At 39.7% G+C, this 24085-nt stretch overlaps 1 protein-coding gene across 4 annotated transcripts in view; it reads left to right on the top strand.

The window, feature by feature from the left end:
* The window catches only part of STRN3 (striatin 3), a 137289-nt gene that overhangs the window by 33421 nt on the left and 79783 nt on the right, over nt 1-24085 (top strand). The gene's annotated exons all lie outside the window — the stretch shown is intronic.

Below are 24085 nucleotides of genomic sequence, written 5' to 3' on the forward strand. Positions count from 1 at the left end.
ATGGTATTTTCAAGTGCGTTCTGAAAGTGCTCTGGCATTTAAACATTTAGTATTTTAGTTTTAGTAGTAGATTATCTTAAACATATTCTAGATCATTTGACTCATAACTGTCACTTGACCCTGGGGTCAAAATTTCCATTTGTGTTTATGTTTGTAGTGGTGCCAAGTAAATACTGTTTTGATTGTTGGGGACTAATATTAAGGAAAAGAATAGAGGTGTTCTTAATGAGTAAGATGATTTTGAGTTAAATGACCAAATTATTTTCTAATATGTGGCATTAATGTTTTATAATTGAAACTGAGAAAAAGCACATGTCTTATGAGGCATTCAGCAGTCCAGTCGTTCAAAACTTAAAACATATCTTGTGGTGCAGTTGGTACATTTTCATGTTGTGAGCAGAGATTTAAATTCAGCAAAACCACATCACCTATTTTTTTAAAAGTGTAACTTGTTAAATTGAAATTTGTTTGGAAGTTTTATATTTAGTTTTTAGTTTATTTGGTTTTGTGTTTGTTGTTTTATGTTTAGTTTTTAGTTTATTTGGTTTTGTGTTTTTAGTTTATTTGGCTTTGTGTTTATGTAAGATCCCTATGCATACAGTTTATTTCTAGGTTTATGTTTGGATAGATTTAAATAATCTTAAAGGAGAAATAATTTATGTAATATTAGAAACTGCAGGAACATTTCACCTTTTTAAAAAGTCTATGTATAACTCAAGTTGATAGTCTCTATCTCCAGAGTACTAAACGAGTTTAAAGAAATTGATGTTAGACCACCTGAAGATGTCTAGTTAAAGTATATGACAGTTGGGCTGGGCACCGTGACTCATGTCTGTAATCCCAGAGCTTTGGGAGGTTGAGGCAGGCAGATCACCTGAAGTCAGGAGTTCAAGACCAGCCTGGCCAACATACTGAAACCCCGTCTCACCAGGCACGGTGGTGGCTCATGCCTGTAATCCCAGCCCTTTGGGAGGCGGAGGCAGGTGGATCACCTGAGGTCGGGAGTTTGAGACCTGCCTGACCAACACGGAGAAACCCCATCTTTGCTAAAAGTACAAAATTAGCTAGGCGAGGTGATGCACGCCTGTAAACCCAGCTACTCTGGAGGCTGAGGCAGGAGAATCGCTTGAACCCAGGAGGCGGAGCTTGTGGTGAGCAGAGATTGCGCGCCATTGCACTCCAGCCTGGGCCACAAGAGCAAAACTCCGTCTTAAAAAAAAAAAAAAAAAAAAAAGAAAAGAAACCCCGTCTCTACTAAAAATACAAAAATTAGCCAGGTATGGTGGCGGGTGTCTGTAATCCAAGCTACTGGGGAGTATGAGGCAGGAGAATTGCTTGAACCCACGAGGGCAAGGTTGCAGTAAGCTGAGATTGCACTATTGTACTCCAGCCTGAGCGACAAGAGTGAGACTGTGTCTCAAAAAATGAAAGTATATGAAAGTCATAATGAATGTGTTAGTCATATTTTACATGTATATAGGCAGCAAAGGAGTAAGTAGAAGAATATTTTAAATTATAAAAATAATAAATTTTTTCTGAATAAAGCATCTGATACCATAGGCTACTGCAAGGAAGTTCTGACTGTTTCAGTCTTCAAAGATTCACTCCATTTCTCATGTTATATTTAAGTCATTTGAATGTGTTTAACTCCAAATATTCTATAGTGAATCTTAGGAAAAAATTCCTAATTTATTTGTTTTGTAAGTTCACATTTTTGCCAGTTGCTCTTTAGTGTGATATAGGTATTCATGATGAAATAATCATGTTCTCCCTTCTAAGATTTACTTGATAAATCCAGTACTTATTGAAGTCAGGCACTACCTGTAGTTTACTCAGTTTGTGGATTTTTTTTTTTTTTTTTGAGACAGTGTCTCACTCTGTCACATAGGTTGTAAGGCAGTGGTGGGATCATAGCTCACTGCAACCTCAACCTCCCAGACTCAAGTGATCCTCCTGTATCAATCTGCCAAGTATAACTGGGACTACAGGCACATGCCACCCTACCTGGCTAGTTTATTTTTTGTAGAGTTGGGGTCCCACTATATTGCCCAGGCTAGTCTTGAAGTAGAAGAATGATTATGTTGATAAATAATGTCTTATTAAGATTATAAATAATGTCTTATTAAGATTATAAATTATGATTAGTGAAATATCTAGCTAGGAACAATGGCACACCCACCCATGTCCTAGCTGCTCAGAAGGCTAAGTCCAGTAGTTTGAGATCAGCCAAGGTAACATAGTGAGACCCTGTCCTCCCCACTATTTTGTTTGTTTGTTTGTAGAAATAAGGGTCTGGCTGTTGCCCAGGCTGGTCTCGAACTTCTGGGCTCAAACAATCTTGACGCCTTGACTTCCCAAAGTGCTGGGATTACAGGCATGAGCCACTGTACCTGGCCAGTTTACTCACTCTTTAATGGGGGAATATAGACGCGTATAAAAATAATTACGGTGAATTGAGCTGAGCACCAGTAAGTTTTATTTAGTCTTTATACTCTTGAAAAGATATTTCACATTTCATTAGCCCCCCCACCCCCCCCGCCTTTTTTTTTTTAAGAGACGGGGGCCGGGCACTGTGGTTCATGTTTGTAATCCCAAAACTTTCGGAGGCTGAGGCTGGTGAATCAGTTGATCCTAGGAGTTTGAGACCAGCTTGGGCAACAGCAAGACCCTCATTTCTTTTTCTTTTCTTTTTTTCTTTTTTTTTTTTTGAGACAGAGTCTTGGTCTGTCTCCAGGCTGGAGTGCAGTTGGCACAATCTTGGTTCACTGCAACCTCCGCCTCCTGGATTCAAGCGATTCTCATGTCTCCCGAGTAGCTGGGATTACAGACACCTGCCACCATGCCCAGCTAATTTTTGTATGTTTAGTAGACATGGGGTTTTGCATGTTGGCCAGGCTGTTCTTGAACTCCTGAGCCTCAGGTGATCCACCCACCTCAGCCTCCCTAAGTGCTGGGATTACAGGCATGAGCCACTGCACCTGGCCCCTTTACCTTTTTTTTTTTTTTTTTTGAGACGGAGTCTTGCTCTGTTGCCCGGGCTGGAGTGCAGTGGCCGGATCTCAGCTCACTGCAAGCTCTGCCTCCCGGGTTTATGCCATTCTTCTGCCTCAGCCTCCGGAGTAGCTGGGACTAAAGGCGCCCGCCACCTCGCTCGGCTAGTTTTTTGTATTTTTAGTAGAGACGAGGTTTCACCGTGTTAGCCAGGATGGTCTCGATCTCCTGACCTCGTGATCCGCCCATCTCGGCCTCCCAAAGTGCTGGGATTACAGGCTTGAGCCACCGCGCCCGGCCTCCCTTTACCTTTTTAAAATTGCTTTTTTTGTGTTGTTGTTGTTGTTGAGTTTTCCATATACTATTATCTCTACTGTTGTGTTTGAGAATGTCCAAAAAGAATTTTCAAAAACATTTTTAGTAGTCATATGGACAGATATATTCAAATAAAACTTTTAAATTATATTTTATTTATTTATTTTTACTTTAATTTATTATTTTTTAAAGAATAGAGAAGGGGTCTTGCTATGTTGACTAGGCTGGTCTTTGACTCCTGGCCACAAGCATTCCTCCCATCTCGGCCTCCCAAAGTGCTGGGATTACAGGTATGGACCACTGCTCCTGGCCTTTAATGACATTTTCTAATAAGGTCTTTTATAAAATGGCTTCTGCTAACCTTTCAGTTTTTTTTTTTTTTTTTGAGACAGAGTCTCGCTCTGTCGCCCGGGCTGGAATGCAATGGCCGGATCTCAGCTCACTGCAAGCTCTGCCTCCTGGGTTTACGCCATTCTCCTGCCTCAGCCTCCCTAGTAGCTGGGACTACAGGCGCCCGCCACCTCGCCCAGCTAGTTTTTTGTATTTTTTTTTAGTAGAGACGGGGTTTCACCGTGTTAGCTAGGATGGTCTCGATCTCCTGACCCCATGATCCGCCCGTCTCGGCCTCCCAAAGTGCTGGGATTACAGGCTTGAGCCACCGTGCCCGGCCAGCTGTGATGATCTTAATGCTGTGTCTTAATTCCTTCATTTTCTGGTACAGCTGCCTCTCTGTATTTGTGGGTTCTACATCTTTGGGTTCAACCAGCTGTGAATCATAAATATTCAAAGAAAAGAAAGGACTGTTGCATCTGTACTGAACATGTACAGACTTTTTTCTTCGTCATTATTCCCTAAACAGTACAGTTTAACAACTATTTACATGCGGCTGCATTCTATTAGGTATTTAAAGTAATCAAGGATAATTTAAAGTATATGGGAGGATATGCATAGGTTATATGCAAATACTATACCATTTTATTTAAAGGACTTGAGCATCTCTGCATTTTGGTATCCTAGGAGGGTCCTGAAACCGCCCCCTCACAGATAGTGAGAGCCAACTGTATTTTAACAGATGAAATCTGTGCTGTGTCAGCTTTAGAGAGACAAGTCACATTTTCTGGCACTCTTACACATACCCTAAATTCTGTGGTCTTTATTATAAGTTAAGGAACCTGTCTTCCCTTTTGCATATCAAGTATGTGCCATCTCTTAAAAGTCATAGTGCCCTCAGAAGACTGCTAGAACACTCTTGCCACTCTTGTTTACTATTACTTCTCTTTAACTCCTTGAGTCATTAGGCCCAGGAATTTTTTTAGGAAATGTGTATAAAAGAGAGAATTTTTTCTCTTTTATACACATTTCCTGAGTTTATAGCCTCTTGTTCTGTCCCATTCCTCTTGTATCCCATTCCACATTTCTGAATTGGAATGACACACATGTTCTTAAATTATCTGAGCCTTACTTCCATTTTTTAATTTAGTCATCATTATTGTCACCATTATGAGTCTTTCAGTAACTGATGACAGACGATTCGTATTAATCATCCCATTTCACAGATACGGAAGCTGAGGTAATTAATTTGCCCAGGGTCACATGAGTTAGTATGTGTTAGGGATGGAATTATGAATTGGAATTTCCTACCACCTGGCTGTAAATCCTGTGTTTTGGCTGGACGTGGTGGCTCACACCTGTAATCCCAGCACTGTGGGAGGCCAAGGCAGGGGGATCACAAGGTCAGGAGATCGAGACCATCCTGGCTAACACAATGAAACCCCGTCTCTAAAAATACAAAAAAGTTAGCCAGGTGAGGTGGCGGGCGCCTGTAGTCCCAGCTACTTGAGAGGCTGAGGCAGGAGAATGGTGTGAATCCAGGAGATGAAGCTTGCGTTGAGCCGTTTCCAGCCTGGGCAACAGAGCAAGACTCCGTCTCAAAAAAAAAAAATTCTTGTGTTTAAATGACTATTTTGTTGCTGCTCTCTCTCTACCTCCCAATCTACTACTTTTGGAGAAATAGTCACTATATCATTGGACTGCCACGAAGAGGAAGGCTTTTGAAGTCAGGCCTAGGTGTATAACAGCAAGCCATCTCTTCCAGGTATGGGCCATTGCTGTGAAGATAGAGGAAGTTCACGGTGAAGAAGGTAATCAGAATCTGTTTGTGGCAGAGTGCCAGACTGGACAGGTTACTAGAACAGGAGGCTTTAAGTGATTGCTTAGTGGGCCGAAGAATAAGGTAACTGACCCCTCTCTTTATCTTGAACTTGACCAGACTACTTTGTGTGGATGATTCAAACTCCTTTTCATATGAGTCTTTTATTTTTGAAGGTTGAGAATCTACCTGGGATAGTGAAGGCATTGGACTCTGGGAAGCCAGTAGACTTGAGATCTATTGTCCTGATTCTTCTATCTTACTAACCAAGACAGTGTCTGTGAGCAAGACACTTTACCTCCAGAGGAGGTGTCTTAGTTGCCTAATTTGTAAAATAATTATAATTCATTATCGGAAGTGGAGATTATAGAGCTGGAATAGTCGATACCTGTGGTATAAATAGTGTGAACAAAAGTTAGATGGCCGTAAAGTGCAAGGTCTTTTTTGAGGAATGTTGCATGGTTCACTTGTGGTAGAGTACAGAGGAATGATGAAAAATAAGCCTGAAAATGTATGATAATGGTAGATTGGCGAGAACCTTGAAAATAGCCTGTTAGGACAGTAGATGAGTCATTCAAAACTTTGTAGGAGAAAAGTGAGAGGACCTGCTTTATAATTGTACCATGACTTCATTTTCTTTATTAATTATTCTCTCTTTTTAAATGTTCAGATTTTAAGGAATAAATTTGCCTTGCAACCAAGTTTTGCTATTTTATCTCTATTCATTAATAAGCTTTAATTTTGTTGTAGTTGGGCTCAGCAGATTTCTACTTTGTATTGTATATGTTCGTTGAGTAAATATATTTGGTAAAATTAAGAAGGGTAAATAACAAGTAAAAATAGGTTGTGATGCTAGCAGAAATACATTTCTATGTTTCATTAAACATAGAAATTGGCATAAAGAGATCAGCTTAGAAAAGTTAATACTTGGAACAACTTTTTGCTTATTAACTTTTAGTTTGAGTATAAGGGTCAGATTTTGGTTGATAGTACCTTTTAGGATTTGCTCATGAGGCCAAAGTGCTGCTCTTGTCACAGGACCTAGCTGAGCATCTTGGACATTGTTTTTTAATACGTCAAATCAGTTTCAGTCTTGTTCAATATAATAAACATTTATTGAATGTTTGGAATAATGGAAGACTTGGCTTCTGTTCAGGGCTCACAATCCAGTGAAGGAATGTAAAACTTGCTTGAATATATAAGACATTGAAAAGAAAGCACTGCAAGAAGTGCAAGAAATAGCCAGGCGTGGTGGCTTACGCCTGTAGTCCCAGCATGTTGGGAGGCCTAGGCGGGCGGATCACAAGGTCAGGATTTCAAGACCAGCCTGACCAACGTGGTGAAACCCCGTCTCTACTAAAAATACGAAAATCAGCTGGGCATAGTGGCACATGCCTGTAATCCCAGCTACTTGGCAGGCTGAGGCAGGAGAATTGCTTGAACGCGGAAGGCAGAGGTTGCAGTAAACCGAGACCATGCGCCACTACACTCCAGCCTGGGCAACAGAGCAAGTCTGTCTCAAAAAAAAAAAAAAAAAATTCAACTGGTTAGATGTAAGAAAATATTGTGGGCAGAATCACAGTGAGTAGTGAGAATAATCGTTTTGGAATGCAAATATTGATTATTTTACTGTTTTACTTTTTAAGTTACCATGGCTCCCCCAGATTTCTAATACGACCCTCAAGGTCCTGTATGGCCTGGTTCTGACTTATTTCTCTAGCCTCAGCTTAAATTGTATTTTATATTTTCTTTTTCCTGCTGCCATGCCTCTCTACACTGCTCTTGCCCTTTCTTTAGAGTTTTACTGTTCTTTGTATCCTCAGAGTCTATCACAGTGTACAGCCTGTACTAGTAACTGTGTTTAAAGGACTATATGCCTTGTTGTACCATAGAGAGGGTAAGTTTATGCAAACAGTGAAATTGAGGAACAAAATTTTGTTGGTAATTGGAGCGTGATTATTCTTTTTTTGGTTATACTTCCTTACAGTGAAATAAGTGGAGATACCAAAATATAAAACAATGAACTTTTTGCTTTGTGGATTTGAGAAAGACTGTAAAGAGTAAATTAATTATATAGTATGTGTGAGAGAGATGAAATTCACCATTGATTTTTCTTTCCTTCCTTTGATTTGAGGGTTTAAGCTTGTATTAACAAACTCAAATTAACAGTTTCATTTCTGAAAAAAATAGTTGATACCGTCTGTTTAAGCGTGGCACTACATTACACGAAAGCAGATATGAGCCAAAATGAATTGTACTTTTTTCTGTTTATTTCCCAGACATGGGGAAACATTAACTTACTCAATAAGTATTAGCTGGCACTTGCATTATGCAGGATGGAAAATGTAATTTGCATGACGCTAAGGTAGCACTCTAGTAGGATATAATGATGTGGCCTGTGTTTTCAAGGCACTTTTTTCCTGCGTAGTGTGGAAAGTAAAAGAAATATATATAAATAGTGTTAATAGGTAAAAGGTTTATTGCCTTTTAGGTTAGGTACTTGTCTTATTTGCACATATGTCCTTTCTGGCTACTGTCTAGCCACTACTGTAATAATCACGTTCCTGAGAAATGCTTGAGTTCTTGAAGGCATTTCAGCCAAGCGCACATATCTAAGTAAAACTTGGACTGTCCCTTTCTGTGTTTTCTAAACAGGTGAGGAGGCTAGATAATATAAATAAAAATACATATTTCTCTAATTTTCTTTTGATCCCAGAACACTCCAGGTGGCCAGTATTTTTTTCTTTTTCCCTTTGGATCTGCTTTGGTTGTTCTTAGCGTTTTAGAAGCATACCTGTCCCTCACATGCATCCATGCGATAAAGCCTTATACATGTTTTCCAAATGGAAGGTAAATGAAGAGGGAACTTTTATACCTTCACTTCTTTCATAGAAAGATCATTCTCATTCTCTTTTTAAGAGATTATTTCTCTTTAATAGAAAGATCATTCTCTCCTTCCCTAGGTTTCCCATGTTGTGGTTAAGGCTGAGAATTCCTGAGAGAGAGAGAGTGAGAGAGAGAAAGTGCACGCACACAAGTGCTTATGATTGAGAATGAAAAGAGAGCTGAGTGGGGTGTGTAGGAGACTTAATAAAATAGATGTCGAGCTAGGTCTTGAACAGGTAGTTTTTGGACAGAAAAAAATGGAAAAGTATACTAATGTGAGCCTAAGATATTAGCAAAAGATACAAGTGTGCAAACATTAGCAAAAGATGTAAGTGTGTAAACGTTAGCAAAAGATTTATTTCTTATGATAAAACTATAAACAAACATAAGTAAAACATGGATCATCATTTATACATGTTTATGTGAAGATCTTAAAGTTTCTTCTTAATGGTATATTTTCCCATATAAGAAATGTTTATGATGCTGTTTAGACTACTAAAGATCAATTTTTTGTTTTTTGTTTTTTTTTTTTTTGAGATGGAGTTTCGCTCTTGTTGCCCAGACTGGAGCACAATGCATGATCTTAGCTCACTGCAACCTCCACCCACCAGATTGAAGTGATCCTCCTGTCTCAGCCTCCCAAGTAGCCTCCCAAGTAGCTGGGACTACAGGCATGCGCCACCACACCTGGCTAATTTTTGTATTTTTAGTAGAGACAGGGTTTCACTATGCTGGCCAGGCATGTCTCAATCTCCCAACCTCAGGTCATCCACCTGCCTCGGCCTCCCAAAGTGCTGGGATTACAGGTGTGAGCCGCTGCACCCGGCCTTTTTTGTTTGTTTGTTTTTTTGCCGGAGTTTTGCTGTCGTTGCCCAGGCTGGAGTGCAGTGGCGCCATCGCAGCTCACTGTGACCTCCGCCTCCTGGTTTCAAACGATTCTCCTACGTCAGCCTCCCGAGTAGTTGGGATTACAGGCACCTGCCACCACGCCTGGCCAATTTTTTGTATTTTTAGTAGAGATGAGGTTTCACAATATTGGCCAGGCTGGTCTCGAACTCCTGACCTCAGGTGATCTGCCTACCTCGGCCTCCCAAAGTGCTGGGATTGCAGGTGTGAGCCACCGTTCCCGGCCAAGATAAAATTTTTTTGTTATTAAAAAAAAAAAAAACAGTATTCCTCAATTACATTCTTACTTTTTTAAAGCTTAGGATACTTCATAAAAGGAAACATCCTAGGAATTTCTAAATGCCTAATTCTCATCTATTCAAATCATTAAGTATATATTACTTCTAAAGGGGTGTAACAAATTAAGCTATTAGAGTTCTTAATGTCAAAATTGTGGGAGCAATGTTCTCTATAGTTGCCATACTTTTATATTTATTTAATTTTTTTGAGACAGAGTCTCGCTTTGTCGCCAGGCTGGAGTGGAGTGCAGTGGTGCAATCTTGGCTCACTGCAACCTCTGCCTCCTGGGTTTGAGTGATTCTCCTGCCTCAGCCTCCTGAGTAGCTGGGACTACAGGCGCTTGCCACCACGCCCAGCTAATTTTTGTATTTTTGGTAGATATGGGGCTTCACCATGTTGGCCAGGATGGTTTCAATCTCTTGACCTCATGATCCACCCACCTTGGCCTCCCAAAATGTTATAGTTGCTATACTTATGGGTGGTTTTAATGAGCTAGTACTAAGTAATGTGAATAATTTTTTCCTGCATATTTAAAAGCCATCCCTCTCAAAATTAGGTGGCTTAACTAACAGCGAAGTTTTTTTTGAGATGGAGTCTCACTCTGTTGCGCAGGCTGGAGTGCAGTGGCACGATGTCGACTCACTGCAATCTCTACCTCCCGGGTTCATGCAACAACGAAGTTTTAATTTTTTTTTTTTTTTTTTTTAAGAATTCTTCATCCTTTTCTTTCTTTGCCTGCTTCGTTTTTCCTTCATATTAAGTTTTAATTATCAAGACTTTTTCATGAAAAGAAATACGTTTAAACCTTTTTATAGGCCTGTGTGTGTGTGTGTGTGGGCGGAGGAAGATGCCGTGGAATTCATTCCACAGAGCTATCCAGGATATCTTTCTACATGAGTGTCTGTGGGCCAAATCAGATATCCTTTTTGTTGTTGTTGTTACTGCTACCACCCCCACTCTCCTTCCCTCCCTAGACAAAACCTAGTACGTGCCTCCCAGACACTGTATTTTGCAGAAACTTAATTGATAAGTAATGTCTACCTGAGCTGTTAAAGGGAATTTTCAAAGAATATTATTATTTTTTTCTTTTACTTTTTAAAGGTTAGATATAACTATTAGAGAGATTGTGTTTAGGTTTTTTCTCTTGGAAAATTTAAATTCTAGATTTAATAACTACATTTATTGAATTTAGTACTGTAGTAATAAATATGAGTATAAATACCTGAGTCCTAAATTCAGGATTCTTTCAGCTTATTCATGTTTATTTTCTTAACAATCTTAAATATTTCTTTCATTTTGATCATCAATATACTGAATTAGTGTGGAGTAGATTAATAAAATCTGAGGAATCACATTTATTTGATCAAAGTGAATTCTCCCTTTACACGTGTAAAAAACATCTTTGCCTTATTTTATTTATTTTTTTTGAGATGGAGTCTCGCTCTGTCGCCTAGGCTGGAGTGCAGTGGCACAATCTTAGCTCACTGCAACCTCCACCTCCCTGGTTCAAGCGATTCCCCTGCATCAGCCTCTGGAGTAGCTGGGATTACAGGCACATGCCACCACGCGCGGCTAATTTTGTTGTATTTTTAGTAGAGACAGGGTTTCACCACATTGGCCATACTGATCTCGAACTCTTGACCTCAGGCAATCCTCCTGCCTCAGCCTCCCAGAGTGCTGGGATTACAGGCGTGAGGCACTGCACCCAGCCTGCCTTATGTTAAGGTAATTTCATTTTTTGTAGATGAAGTAAGTTCTTCCAAACTTGATGTATTATTATAAGAGATTGCACACATATGGTCATTTCCATATTTTACAGTTGAGAAAACTGAGAAATTTATGACTTCATTTATTCAGCAACAAAAATTTGCCAAATATTTATTGAGTCTTTACATATGCCTAACAATGTTCTGGATAACAGGAAAGTATCAGTGAACAAAAGACAAACACTTTCTAATTTTATGGATGTTACATTTTGGTAGCATTTTTCTCATTTATTTTTAGTTTTTAAGTTTTAACTTTTATTATACATTAAAGGGTACATGTATAGGTTTATTATTACATGGGTAAATTGTGTGATGTCGAGGCTTGGGTCCCAGTGATCTCATCACCCAGGGAATAAGCACAGTACCCAACAGGTACTTTGGCACCATTGTACTCCATCTGGGCAACATAACGAGACCGTCTCTAAAATAAAAAAAATTAAAAAAAAAAAAGTACCATTAAAATAGCTCATAGTTTCCTACCTCAAGGGGGTAAACTTCCTCTGTTTATGGAAAAGGGGCTTATGGCCGGGTGCGGTGGCTCAAGCCTGTAATCCCAGCACTTTGGGAGACCGAGACGGGCAGATCACGAGGTCAGGAGATCGAGACCATCCTGGCTAATGCGGTGAAACCCCCGTCTTTACTAAAAAATACAAAAAAAACTAGCCGGGCGAGGTGGTGGGCGCCTGTAGTCCCAGCTACTCGGGAGGCTGAAGCGGGAGAATGGCATAAACCCGGGAGGCGGAGCTTGCAGTGAGCTGAGATCCGGCCACTGCACTCCAGCCTGGGCGACAGAGCAAGACAAAAAAAAAAAGGGGGGGGGCTTATATGTGGCTTAATGCTTTCAAATACCACATGAATGTGAAATTATTGGAATACAATTACCAGTTAAAAATTATCTATTAGCCAGACACAGTGGCTGACGCCTGTAATCCCAGCACTTTGGGAGGCCCAGGGAGATCACTTGAGGTCAAGAGTTCAGCACCAGCCTGGCCAACATGGTGAAACCCCGTTTCTACTAAAAATACAAAAAAATTAGTCGGGAGTGGTGGTGTGTGCCTGTAGTCCCAGCTACTTGGGAGGCTGAGGCAGGAGAATTGCCTGAACCCGGGACGCGGAGGTTGCATTGAGTTGAGATTGCGCCACTGTGCTCCAGCCTGGGCAACAGAGTGAGACTCTGTCTAAAAATAAATAAATAAATAAAAATTGAGTATCTCTATTATGCTTTAAACCACCTACTGCCATGTAAAATGTCATTGAGATCTTTGAGGATGGTGGTGGTATTTTGATAATTCATTAAACCTTATTTTAGGATCTATTATAAGTAGAAGAGATAAGTTTTATTTGCTTTTGGACATCCTAGTTACTGTTTAGTCTTTTTTTTTTCCCCCTCAGAATTCTTTTTTTTTTTTTTTTTTTGAGACGGAGTCTAGCTCTGTCGCTCAGGCTGGAGTGCAGTGGCCAGATCTCAGCTCACTGCAAGCTCCGCCTCCCAGGTTTATGCCATTCTCCTGCCTCAGCCTCCCGAGTAGCTGGGACTACAGGTGTCCACCACCTCGCCCGGCTAGTTTTTTTGTATTTTTTAGTAGAGACGGGGTTTCACCGTGTTAGCCAGGATGGTCTCGATCTCCTGACCTCGTGATCCGCCCGTCTCGGCCTCCCAAAGTGCTGGGATTACAGGCTTGAGCCACCGCGCCCAGCCCCCCCCCTTTTTTTTTTGAGACAAGAGTCTTGCTCCTCACCCAGGCTGGAGTGCAGTGGTGCAATCTTGGCTCACTGCAACCTCCCTGCCTCCCGGGTTCAAGCGATTCCCCGCCTCACCCTCCTGAGTAGCTGGGATTACAGGCACATGCCATCATGCCTGGGCTAATTTTTGTATTTTTAGTAGAGATGGGGTTTCCCCATATTGGCCAGGCTGGTCTCGAACTCCTGACCTCAAGTGACCCATCCACCTTGGCCTCCGAAAGTGCTAGGATCATAGGCGTGAGCCACCGCGCCCAGCCTGGAATTCTTTTATCAGTAAAATTGGAAAATGTTATTTTCATGAAAAATTTTATAAGCTCTTGCAAGCAAGTTTTTTGTTTATCCGTTCTCTTTGAAAAGACGGAAATTGAGTATGTACTGGGTAGGTGGCGGACTGGACTGTTTCTATTATTAGATAATCGTACAAAGGTTTTTGTGCCCTGCTTCAGCACACTGAATTATGGGGTAAGGGGTGTGTGTGTGTGTGTGTGTGTGAATGAATTCTAAGCTACCTTGTGATTCTCATAATTAGCTAGGTTTTGAAACCCTTGTGTGATATGGTTTTTATTTTGTATTTTTTGCTTTATGTAAAATGTTAATGGTTTGCCTGACTCTTTATCTTAAAATTATTTTACATTTGAACCTTGCCTCTAGCTCCAAATATTTAAGTGCTTTGAATACACATGAATAATTGTAGTTGACCATTAACAGATGAGGGTGCCAACATTTCTTAACCTACTGTTTTAATTTATTTTGAGAGATGGAGTCTTGCTCTGTTGCCCAGGCTGGAGTGCAGTGGTGCATTCATAGCTCCCTGTGGTCTCCAACTCCTGGGCTCCAGTGATCCTCCCATCTCAGCCTCTCAAGTAGCTGGGATTACAGGCGCACACCACCATGCCTGGTTAATTTTTAAAATTTTTTTGTAGAGGCAAGATCTTGCTTTGTTGTCCAGGCTGGTCTTGAACTCCTCTCTGGCTTCAGGTGATCCTCCTGCCTGGGCCTCTCAGAGTGTTGGGATTACAGGCATGAGGCACCGTGCCTGGACAGAAAACCTACTGTTTTTGAGTGGTGGTGTTATGGATTTCTTATTAGTTGCTCTAACCTGAATTTGCCTGTATGTTGCTTCCAAAGCTACAATATTTAAGTTTTTTCTTAATTCCTTAGACGTTTGCTTCTGAATGGTATTGCAGTTTCTTCAATAAGTGAAGAATGTCTTAAAATCATTAAATACAACAAAACTCACCTGTATCTAGTGTTTCCTTTTAGTTACAAAAATTTTTTTAAAGTAAGAAAACTCTTGCAATAGAATAAATTTTATGAAGTTATTTGTCAAAGCAAGATACTGTTTTTTTAAGAAACATTGCAAAATAGGGCCAGGTGCGGTGGCTCACACCTGTAATCCCAGCACTTTGGGAGGCCAAAGCGGGCAGATCACAAGGTCAGGAGTTTGAGCCCGGCCAGTATGGTGAAACCTCGTCTCTACTAAAAATACAAAAATTAGCTGGTCGTGGTGGTGGGCGCCTGTAATCCCAGCTGCTCGGGAGGCTGCGGCAGGAGAACAGCTTGAACCTGGGAGGCGGAGGTTGCAGTGAGCCGAGATTGTACCACTGTACTCCAGCCTAGGTGACAGAGCATAACTCCATCTCAAAAAAAAAAAAAAAAAAAAAGAAACATTGCAGAATAGTAGTTGAACTTCTTTTTAGTTCACTACCAGCAGAATCAAAGTTGAAAGTTTTACACTGGTGACCTCTAGTGGTCTTGCAGTTAAAAAATTATCTGCTGTCAAGTACCAACAAATATCAAATAATTCTCCCCACCCCCATACAGAGTCTTGCTCTGTTGTGCGGGCTGGAGTGCAGTGGTGCAATTTCAGCTGACTGCAGCCTCTGCCTCCTGGGCTCAAGCAGTTCTTCTGCCTCAGCCCCCCGAGTAGCTGGGATTATAGGTATGCACTACACCCGGCTAATTTTTGTATTTTTAGTAGAGATGTGGTTCACCATGTTGGCCAGGATGGTCTAAAATTACCTTGACCTCCTGATCTGCCCACCTCGGCCTCCCAAGGTGGTGGGATTACAGGCGTGAGCCACCGTACCCAGCCTGAAATAGTTCTTAAGTGCATTTGCATGCTGATTTTGAATAAATTCAGATGATATGTAAAATGTCCCGCCAGGCATGGTGGCTCACGCCTGTAATCCTGGCACTTTGGGAGACCAAGGTGGACAGATTACTTGAGGTCAGGAGTTCAAGACCATCCGGGTCTTTCACATCGTGAAAGCCCATCTATACTAAAAATACAAAAATTAGCTAGGTGTGGTGGCATGCGCCTGTAATCCCCGCTACTCAGGAGGCTGAGGCAGGAGAATCGCTTGGACCCAGGAGGCGGAGGTTGCTGTGAGCCAAGATTGTGCCACTGCACTCCAGCCTGGGCGACAGAGCAAGATTCCATCTCAAAAATAAATAGATAAAAAATAGAATGTCCCAAATGAACACCTTTTCCTGTATTCAAAGGAAGAAAAGCTATCCTGTAAATCAGTAATAATATTTGTTACCCTGAATTATCAGCTGAAATTGTATATGGAAACAAGTTTACAAAAATTAATTTTTGCCTGAAATACACTTCAGATCAGAGTAATTAAAAAAAAATTTGTTGAGTTGGGCACATAAAAACGAAAGTTTTGGTGCCTATTTTATTGATGCAACTACAGAGTCCATTGTGAAACCTTTTTCTTTGAGCCTCGGTCTTTGACCTTATCTTTACAATAAAAATACACCTTTTAAGTCTTTCCTTTTATTTAGATTTTCTTTGATATCTCTCAGAGTTTTTTGTAGTTTTCTTCCTGTGCATGTTTTGTTAGCTTTATGCTTAAGGTTTTTGGTGCTACGGTAAATGGTACTGTGTTTTGACTTTCAAAATCTAAATGTTTATTACTATTGCATAGGAAAGTAATAGACTTTTGTTTATTAATCTTGTTTCCTGCAACCTTGCTGTAATTGCCTTTTTTTTTTTTTTTTTTTTTGAGATGGAGTCTCACACTGTCATCCAGGCTGGAATGCAGTGGCATGATCTTGGCCCACTTCACCCTCTGCATCATGGGTTCAAATGATCCTCCTGCCTCAGCCTCCCGAGTAGCTGGGACTACAGGTGTGAGCCACTATGCCCAGCTAACTTTTGTATTTTTTAGTAGAGACAGGGTTTCACCATATTTGCCAGGCTGGTCTCGAACTCCCAAGCTCAAGTGATCTGCCTGCCCTGGCCTCTCAATGTTCTGGGATTACAAGCGTTAGCCACCGCACCCAGCTTTATAATTGCTTCTTTGATCCAGGGTTCTTTTTATTGATGTTTTAGGATTTTTAATATAGGCAGTCAGGTCATCTGCAAACAGAGTTTTATTTCTACCTTCTCCATCTGTATACCTCTTCTTTTCTCATCTCCTGCATTAGCTAGGACTTTGAGTATAGTGTTGAATAGGAGTGATGAAAGAGGAGATTCTTGCCTTCTTCCCAGTCTTAGGGGGAAAAGCATCTACTTTTTCATAATTAAATATGATATTTAGCTGTAGGTTTTTCATTGATGTCCTTTATTAAGTTGAGGGCGTTCCCCTTATCCTATTTATTGAGAATTTTTGTCATGAATGGATATAAGATTTTGTTCTTTTCTGTATTTATTGATATTTCTTCTTTATCTTGTTTAACCAATTAATGATGTGTTACATTAACACAGTTTTGAATGATGAATCACTCTAGTATGCCTGGAATAAATCCTACTTTGTTGGATTCAGTTTGCTAGTATTTTGTTAAGGGGTTTTGCATCTATGCTCATGAAAGATATGTTTGTAGTTTTCCTTTCTTCTAGTATATTTGTCTTGTTTTGGTATTAGGATAATGCTGGCTTCATCAAGTGAGTTAGTAAGTGTTCCTTTTGCTTCTGTTTTCTGGAAGAGATTGTAGAGAATTGGTATTTCATTCTTAAATGTTTAACAGAATTCAACGTTGAGCCCATCTGGGCATGATGCTTTTTATTTTTGAAGACTATCAATTGTTGGTTCCATTTCTTTAGTATATATGGATCCATTCACATCATTTGTTGCTTCTTATGTGAGTTTTTGTAGATTGTGTCTTTCAAGGAATTGGTCCATTTCATCTTAGTTATCAAATTTGTGGGCATTAAGCTGTTTATAATTTTTATTTTCCTTTTAATGTCCATGGGTTCAATAATGAGGACCCTTCTTTCATTTTTTTTTCCTGAGATGGAGTCTTGCTTTGTTTCCCTGGCTAGAGAGCAATGGTGTGATCTCTGCTCACTGTAACCTCTGCCTTCTGGGTTTAAGCAATTCTCTTGCCTCAGCATCCTGGATAGCTGGGATTACAGGCACCAAGCACCACACCTGGCTAATTTTTTTTTTTTTTTTTTAGTAGAGATGAGGTTTCGCCATGTTGTCCAGGCTGGTCTCAGATTCCTGACCTCAGGTGATTTGCCCAGCTCTCCTCCCAAAGTGCTGGGATTACAGGCATTGAACCACCATGCCTGGCCTCATTTCTGATATTAGTAGTTTGTGTCTTCTTTCTTCCTCTTTCTCCCCCTTTCTCCGTACCCCCCCCCCCCCTTTTTTGCTAGCCTGGCTAGAGTTTAATCCATTTTAATGATCTTTTCAATGAACTGGTTTTACTGATTTTCCTATGGTAATTTTTTCGATTTCTATGTTCTGTCTTTTATTATTTCTTTTGTTTATAATGCTGTTCTTTCTCTGCTTTCCTAAGATGGAAGCTAAATTGTTGGTTTCAAAGCTTTCTCTTTTTTTTCATTTATGTATTTATTTTGAAACACTTTCACTCTTGTTGCCCAGGCTGGAGTGCACCAGCACGATGTCTGCTCACTGCAGCTTCTACCTCCCGGGTTCAAGCGACTCTCCTGCCTGAGCCTCCCAAGTAGATGGGATTACAGCCACCCACCACCACACCCGGTGAATTTTTTGTAGTTTTAGTAGAGATAGGGTTTCGCCATGTTGGCCAGGCTGGTCTCGAACTCCTCATGTCATGTGATCTGCCTGCCTCGGCCTCCCAAAGTGCTGGGATTACAGGCTTGTGCCACCATGTCCGGTCGATTTTTGTATTTTTAGTAGAGATGGGGTTTCACCATGTTGGCCAGGCTGGTCTCAAACTCCTGAGCTCAGGTAATCTCCCCATCTTGGCTTCCCAAAGTGCTAGGATTATAGGTGTGAGCCACAGTGCCTGGCCAAAATATTTTAAAACGTATCCTGATACTTTTTTGACCAATGTTTCACTTACAAGTATGTTTAATTTCCTATATTCTGGGATTTTAAAATTATCTTTCCGTTACTGATTTTTAGATTTAATTATATTGTGGTCTGATAGTACACTGTATGAATTCTAATCTTTCAAAGTTGTTAAGGTGTGTTTTATGGTCCAAAATGTTTTTCTTGATGAACATTCCATGTGAGTTTGAAAATAAGGTGTGTTCTGCTGTTCTTGGGTAAAGTACTGCGTAGATATCAATTAGATCCAGCTGATTGATGATGCTGTTCAGTTGAACTATATCTTTACTGGTTTTCTGCCTTGCTAGATCTCTCAGTTACTGGTAGAGGAGTGTTGTAGTTTCCAGCTATAATAGTGGATTCATGTATTTCTCAATTTTTGCTTCTCCTATTTTGACATACTAAGGGTTGTTTTGTTCTTGGAGAATTGACCTCTTTATCATTATGTAACATCCCTCTTTATCCTGGATTATTTTCCTTGTTCTGAAGTCTGCTTTGTCTGAAATTAATGTAACTATTCCCATTTCTAAAAAATTAATGTTTGCATGGTATAACTCCCCATCCATTTACTTTTTGTCATTTTCTGTGTTTGTACTTAAATAAAATTTATTGTAGGCAATCTACCTGGCATTTTATTTTTTTAATTCACTACAACAGTCTTTTGATTGGCTTATTTAAATAATTCACATTTAAAGTGATGATTGATGTAGTTGGGTTAGTACCATGTCCGTAACTCTTTTCTATTTTTGCACTTGTTCTTTGTTTATAATCCTCTTTTAATGCCTTCTCTGGTTTGAGAATTTTGTATGACTGCATTTTCTCTGCTCTCTTAGCATATGAACTATAGTTTAAAAATTTTTCTTTTGGTAGTTATCCTAGAACTTCTAAAATACATTTACAACTAATTCAAGTCCACTTTTTTTTTTTTTTTTTTTTTTTTAAAAGCCAAGGTCTCTCTCTGTCACCCAGACTGGAGTACAGTGGCACAATCATAGCTCACTTGTAGCCTTGATCTCCGGGGTTCAAGTGGTCTTCTCACATCAACTTCCCAAAGAGCTGGGACTAGAGGCATGTGCCGCCACACCTGGATAATTTTTTAAATAAAAGTTTTGTAGACATGCAGTCTTGCTATATTTATTGCCCAGGCTTCAAGTCTACTTTCTTTCCTTTCTTTCCTTCCTGTTCTGTTCTGTTTTCTTTTCTTTCTTTCTGTCTTTCTCTCTGTCTCTCTTTTTTTCTTTCTTTCTCAGTAGATTTGGGAGAATAGGTAGCATTTGGTTGCATGGAAAAGTTCTTTTTGGTGATTTCTGAGATTTTGGTGCACCTGTCATCTGAGCAGTGTACACTGTATCCATTGTATAGTCTTTTATCCCTCACCCCCCTCCCATTTTCTTCTCAAGTCCCCAAAGCTCATTATATCATTCTTATGTCTTTGCATCCCCATAGCTTGGCTCCCAGTTATGAGAATGTATGTTTGGTTTTCCATTCCTGTTGTAAATGAAGCATTTCCATTGCTTCATTTAGAACAATGGTCTCTCCAGCTGCATCCAGATTGCTGCAAATGCCTTTATTTCATTCCTTCTTATGGCTGAGTAGTATACCATGGTATATCACATTTTCTTTATCCACTCGTTGGTTGATGGGCATTTAGGCTGGTTCCATATTTTTGCAGTTGTGAATTGTGCTGCTGTAAGCATGCATGTATAAGTGTCTTTTTCATATAATGATTTCTTTCCGTCTGGGTAGATAACCAGTAGTGGGACTGCTGAATGAAGTCACCTTTCACATAATATTGTATTGCTTCACAGGCAGCGCAGGCACCTCATGGTGTAGGCATACTTCACATTAGTGCACTTTGCTGATACGAGCTTTTTACAATTTGAAGGTTTGTGGTAACTCTGTGTCAAGCAAGTCTGTGCCATTTTTCCAACAGCATGTGCTCACTTTGTTAGCATATTTTGGCAATGAAGTGTTTCCTCCTGTTTGTTTTTTTTATTTTAAGACATTGTTACTTATATTAAGACAGTCTTACTCTGTCACCCAGGCTGGAGTGTAGTGGCGCAATGTCAGCTCACTGTAGCTTCTACTCCCCCCAGGCTCAAGTGATCATCCTGCCTCAGCCCCCTGAGTAGCTGGGACTATAGGCATGTGCTACAGCACCTGACAAATATTTGTTTTATTTATTCATCATTTTCAAGGTTTTCTTCTCTTTTCTTTTTTTTCCTTGTAGTTATGCTATTTGGGGTTCCTTGAGATTCCATGTGAATTTTATGATGGATTTTTCTATTCTCTGCAGAAATAAAGTTGGGATTTTGATAAGGATTGCATTCAATCTGTAGATTGCTTTGGGTATTGACATTTTAACAGTATTAAGTCTTGTAATCCATTAACATGAGATGTGCTTCCATTTATTTATGTCTTAATTTCTTTCAGCATTGTTTTATAGTTTTCATTATATAAGTCTTTCACATCCTTGGTTAATTCCTACTCTTTTTGATGCTATTGTGAATGGAATTGTTTTCTTAATTACCTTTTCAGATTGTTCATTGTTAGTGTATAAAAATGAAACAGATTTTTCTGTGTTGATTTTGTATTCTGTTACTTTGCTGGATTCATTTATTCTCATAGATTATTATGGAATCTTTTGAGTTCCTGCATCATATCTGTGAACATAATTTTATTTCTTTCTTTCCAATTGGGTTGCCTTTTATTCTGTTTCCTAATTGATGGGAATTCTAGTACTATATTGAATAGAAGTGTGAAAGTGGATTTCCTTGCTTTGTTCCTGATCTTAGAAAAAAAGCTTTCAGTCTTTCATCATTGACTATGTTTGCTGTAGGTTTTTCATATATGGCTTTTATTATGATGTAATTTTCTTCTGTTTCTTGTGTGTAGAGTGTTATCATGAAAGGGTGTAGAATTCTGTCCATTGCTTTTTCTGCACTGAGATAATCATGACTTTTTCCTTCATTCTGTTAGTGTACTTTCTTACATTGATTGATTTTCATGTTGAATTATATTTTCATTACAGGAATAAATCTCTCTTGGTCATATGATTCTTTTAATATGCTGCTGAATTCAGTTTGCTAGTATTTCGTTGAAAATTTTAGTATCAGTGTTCATAAGGGATGTTGATTGGTCTATCGTTTCTTTAGTGTCTTTGTCTGCCTTTGGTTATCAGGGGCAGTGCTGGCCTCAGAGATAGAATGAGTTGGGTAGTATTCCCTTCTCTTCAAATTTCTGGAAAAGTTTGAGAAAGATTGGTGTTAGTTATGCTGGTGAAATTCACTAGCAAAGCTATCAGATTCAGGGCTTTTCTTTGTTGGGAGAGTTATTTGTGTGGAATTGGTAGTTCCCAATTTAACTTTAATATCTGATTTTAGTAATTTGAGTCTGTCCTCTTTCTCCCTCCCTCCCTCCATCTCTCTCCTGTCTTTCTCTGTCCCCCTCTCTCCCCCGCCCCCAGCTAAAGGGTTGTCAGTTTTTGAATCTTTTCAAATATCTGACTTTTGCTTTCAATAATTTTTTTTTTTTCTATTCTGTTTCATTGGTCTCTGCTCCAATCTTTATTTCCTTCTACTGGCTTTTGGTTTAGTTTGTTCATTTTCTAGTTTAAATTGTAAGTTGTTTGAGATCATCTTGTTTTTTACTTACTATTGTTTTTGGTGTGTTCACTTTACTAACAATAACACAGTTGTTACTATGGAATGTAGTTCTCACTATGGAATGTAAGTTCAGGTTAGACGAGAATTTCGTAAGTGTAAAAGCATTCTGTAGTGTATCAAAGTTTGTATATAATGTCTGGCAAAACCAACTTGCTCATAAATCATTAATCACTTTCATTATAGATAATTTTAGTTTAAAATGTATGAATTCTTACAGAGAAAATAAACATAATGTACACATCTTAATAGTGTTCTTTTATCGTTGTATCAGGGCTTAAAAAATATATATGTATTTCAAGATGACATTTTAAAATATTCTAATAGAACAGTAGCAAAATACAATTCTGCAGTTACAAAGAGCTAAACTGGAATCCATAATTAAGTTATTCTAATCTTTACAATTAAAAAAATTTTTTTTGAGACAGTCTCGCTTTGTCACCCAGACTGGAGTGCAGTGGTGTAATCTCAGCTCACTGTAACCTCCACCTCCCGGGTTCAAGTGATTCTCCTGCCTCACCCTCTTAAGTGACTGGGATTACAGGCACGTGCCACCACACCCAGCTGATTTTTGTATTTTTTGTAGAGATAGGGTTTCACCATGTTGGCCAGGCTGATCTCGCATTCCTGACCTCAGGTGATCCACTAACCTTGTCTTCCCAAAGTGTTAGGATTACAAGCGTGAGCGCATGCCCGGCCTAATCTTTACAATTATGATTCTGAAATAAATATGTAGCTCTGTTGTTTGCTGTAAGTTCAATTTAGACACACTTTTCGTTGTGGGAGGCGTTAAAAGTTACACTCCATTACAGGTTAAATAGAGATAGGGGGTCTTGCTCTTTTGCCCAGCGGGAGTGCGGTGCAATCATAGCTCATTGTAACATCAAACTCTTGGGCTCAAGCTGTCCTCCCCACTCAGCCTCCCAAGTAGCGGGACTCCAGGTGTGCACCATCATGCCCAGCTAATTTTTTTTTTTTTTTTGTAGAGATGGGGTGCTGCCATGTTGCCTAGGCTGATCTCTAACTCCTGGCCTCAAGTGATCCTCCTGCCTCAGTGTTATATATAAAGTTTTGGTGCCGCAAAAGAAATAGCACTCGAATATAAAATTTTCTTTTTCTCAGCAAGGCAAGTTACTTCTATATAGAAGGGTGTGCCCTTACAGATAGAACAACGGTGAGCACACACTTGGACAAGGGAGGGGAAGGGGTTCTTATCCCTGACGCATGTGGCCCCTTGCTGCTGTGTCATTCCCCTGTTGGCTAGGGTTAGATGGCACAGGCTAAACTAATTCCGATTGGCTAATTTAAAGAGAAGGACGGGGTGAGTGCTTTGGCGGGGGTCAGGGCAGAGCAGGTAGCAGGTAATTGGACTGAGTTAGAGTGGAGCAAGTGATTGGAGTGTAGAGTGAAGTAGGTGAGTCAGGGTGGAGTAGGTAATTGGAATGAGTCAGGGTAGAATTAGTTAATCGAAAAAGATTGCTTTGTGAGGAAGTTTAAAAGTAGAAGGCAAAGAATTGAACATACTGACATATTCTTTGAAAAGAAATTTATAACTCATATCTAACAATTCCTCCCCTTGTGTTTCCTTACAGCTTTCTTTTCAAACTTTTTTTTTTTTTAAACATGTCTTTGCTTAGTTGTTTTGCTTGACTTTCTAAAATAAGCAGCTTTTCTGGATAAAGTGGAGGATAGTTAAGGGAGGTTTTAGTAAGTGCCGTTTTTATGAGCCTCTGCATCAGCTTACGGATGCATGGTATGACACAGCACCTGACAAGAATAAGTACACCTATTATAGCTGCAAGGGAAGAATTGAGGCTATTATTCCTTTCCATTTACTGAACTGCTTTTTTTAGCCATCCTGTAAAGGGGTCATTTACCCCTGAGTTGCTGTCTAACTCATTGGATAGGGCAGTCAGACCTTGCAATGCTTTTGTTATACTTTTATTAGGGGCGGTGCTGTTTGGGATGAAGGTAAAACATTGAGTTTTAATCATGATGCAGACTCCTCCTCTTTCTGCTACTATCATGTCTAAGGCTATCCTATTTTCCTAAGCCATCTAGCTAGTGGCCCCTAATTGTTCAGCTATTCCTTTAACAGCATCTCTAGTGTAGTTAATA

This window comes from Trachypithecus francoisi, unplaced genomic scaffold (genome assembly GCF_009764315.1).
Source record: "Trachypithecus francoisi isolate TF-2019V2 unplaced genomic scaffold, Tfra_2.0 Lachesis_group3, whole genome shotgun sequence".
In the NCBI taxonomy this organism is placed as follows: domain Eukaryota; kingdom Metazoa; phylum Chordata; class Mammalia; order Primates; family Cercopithecidae; genus Trachypithecus; species Trachypithecus francoisi.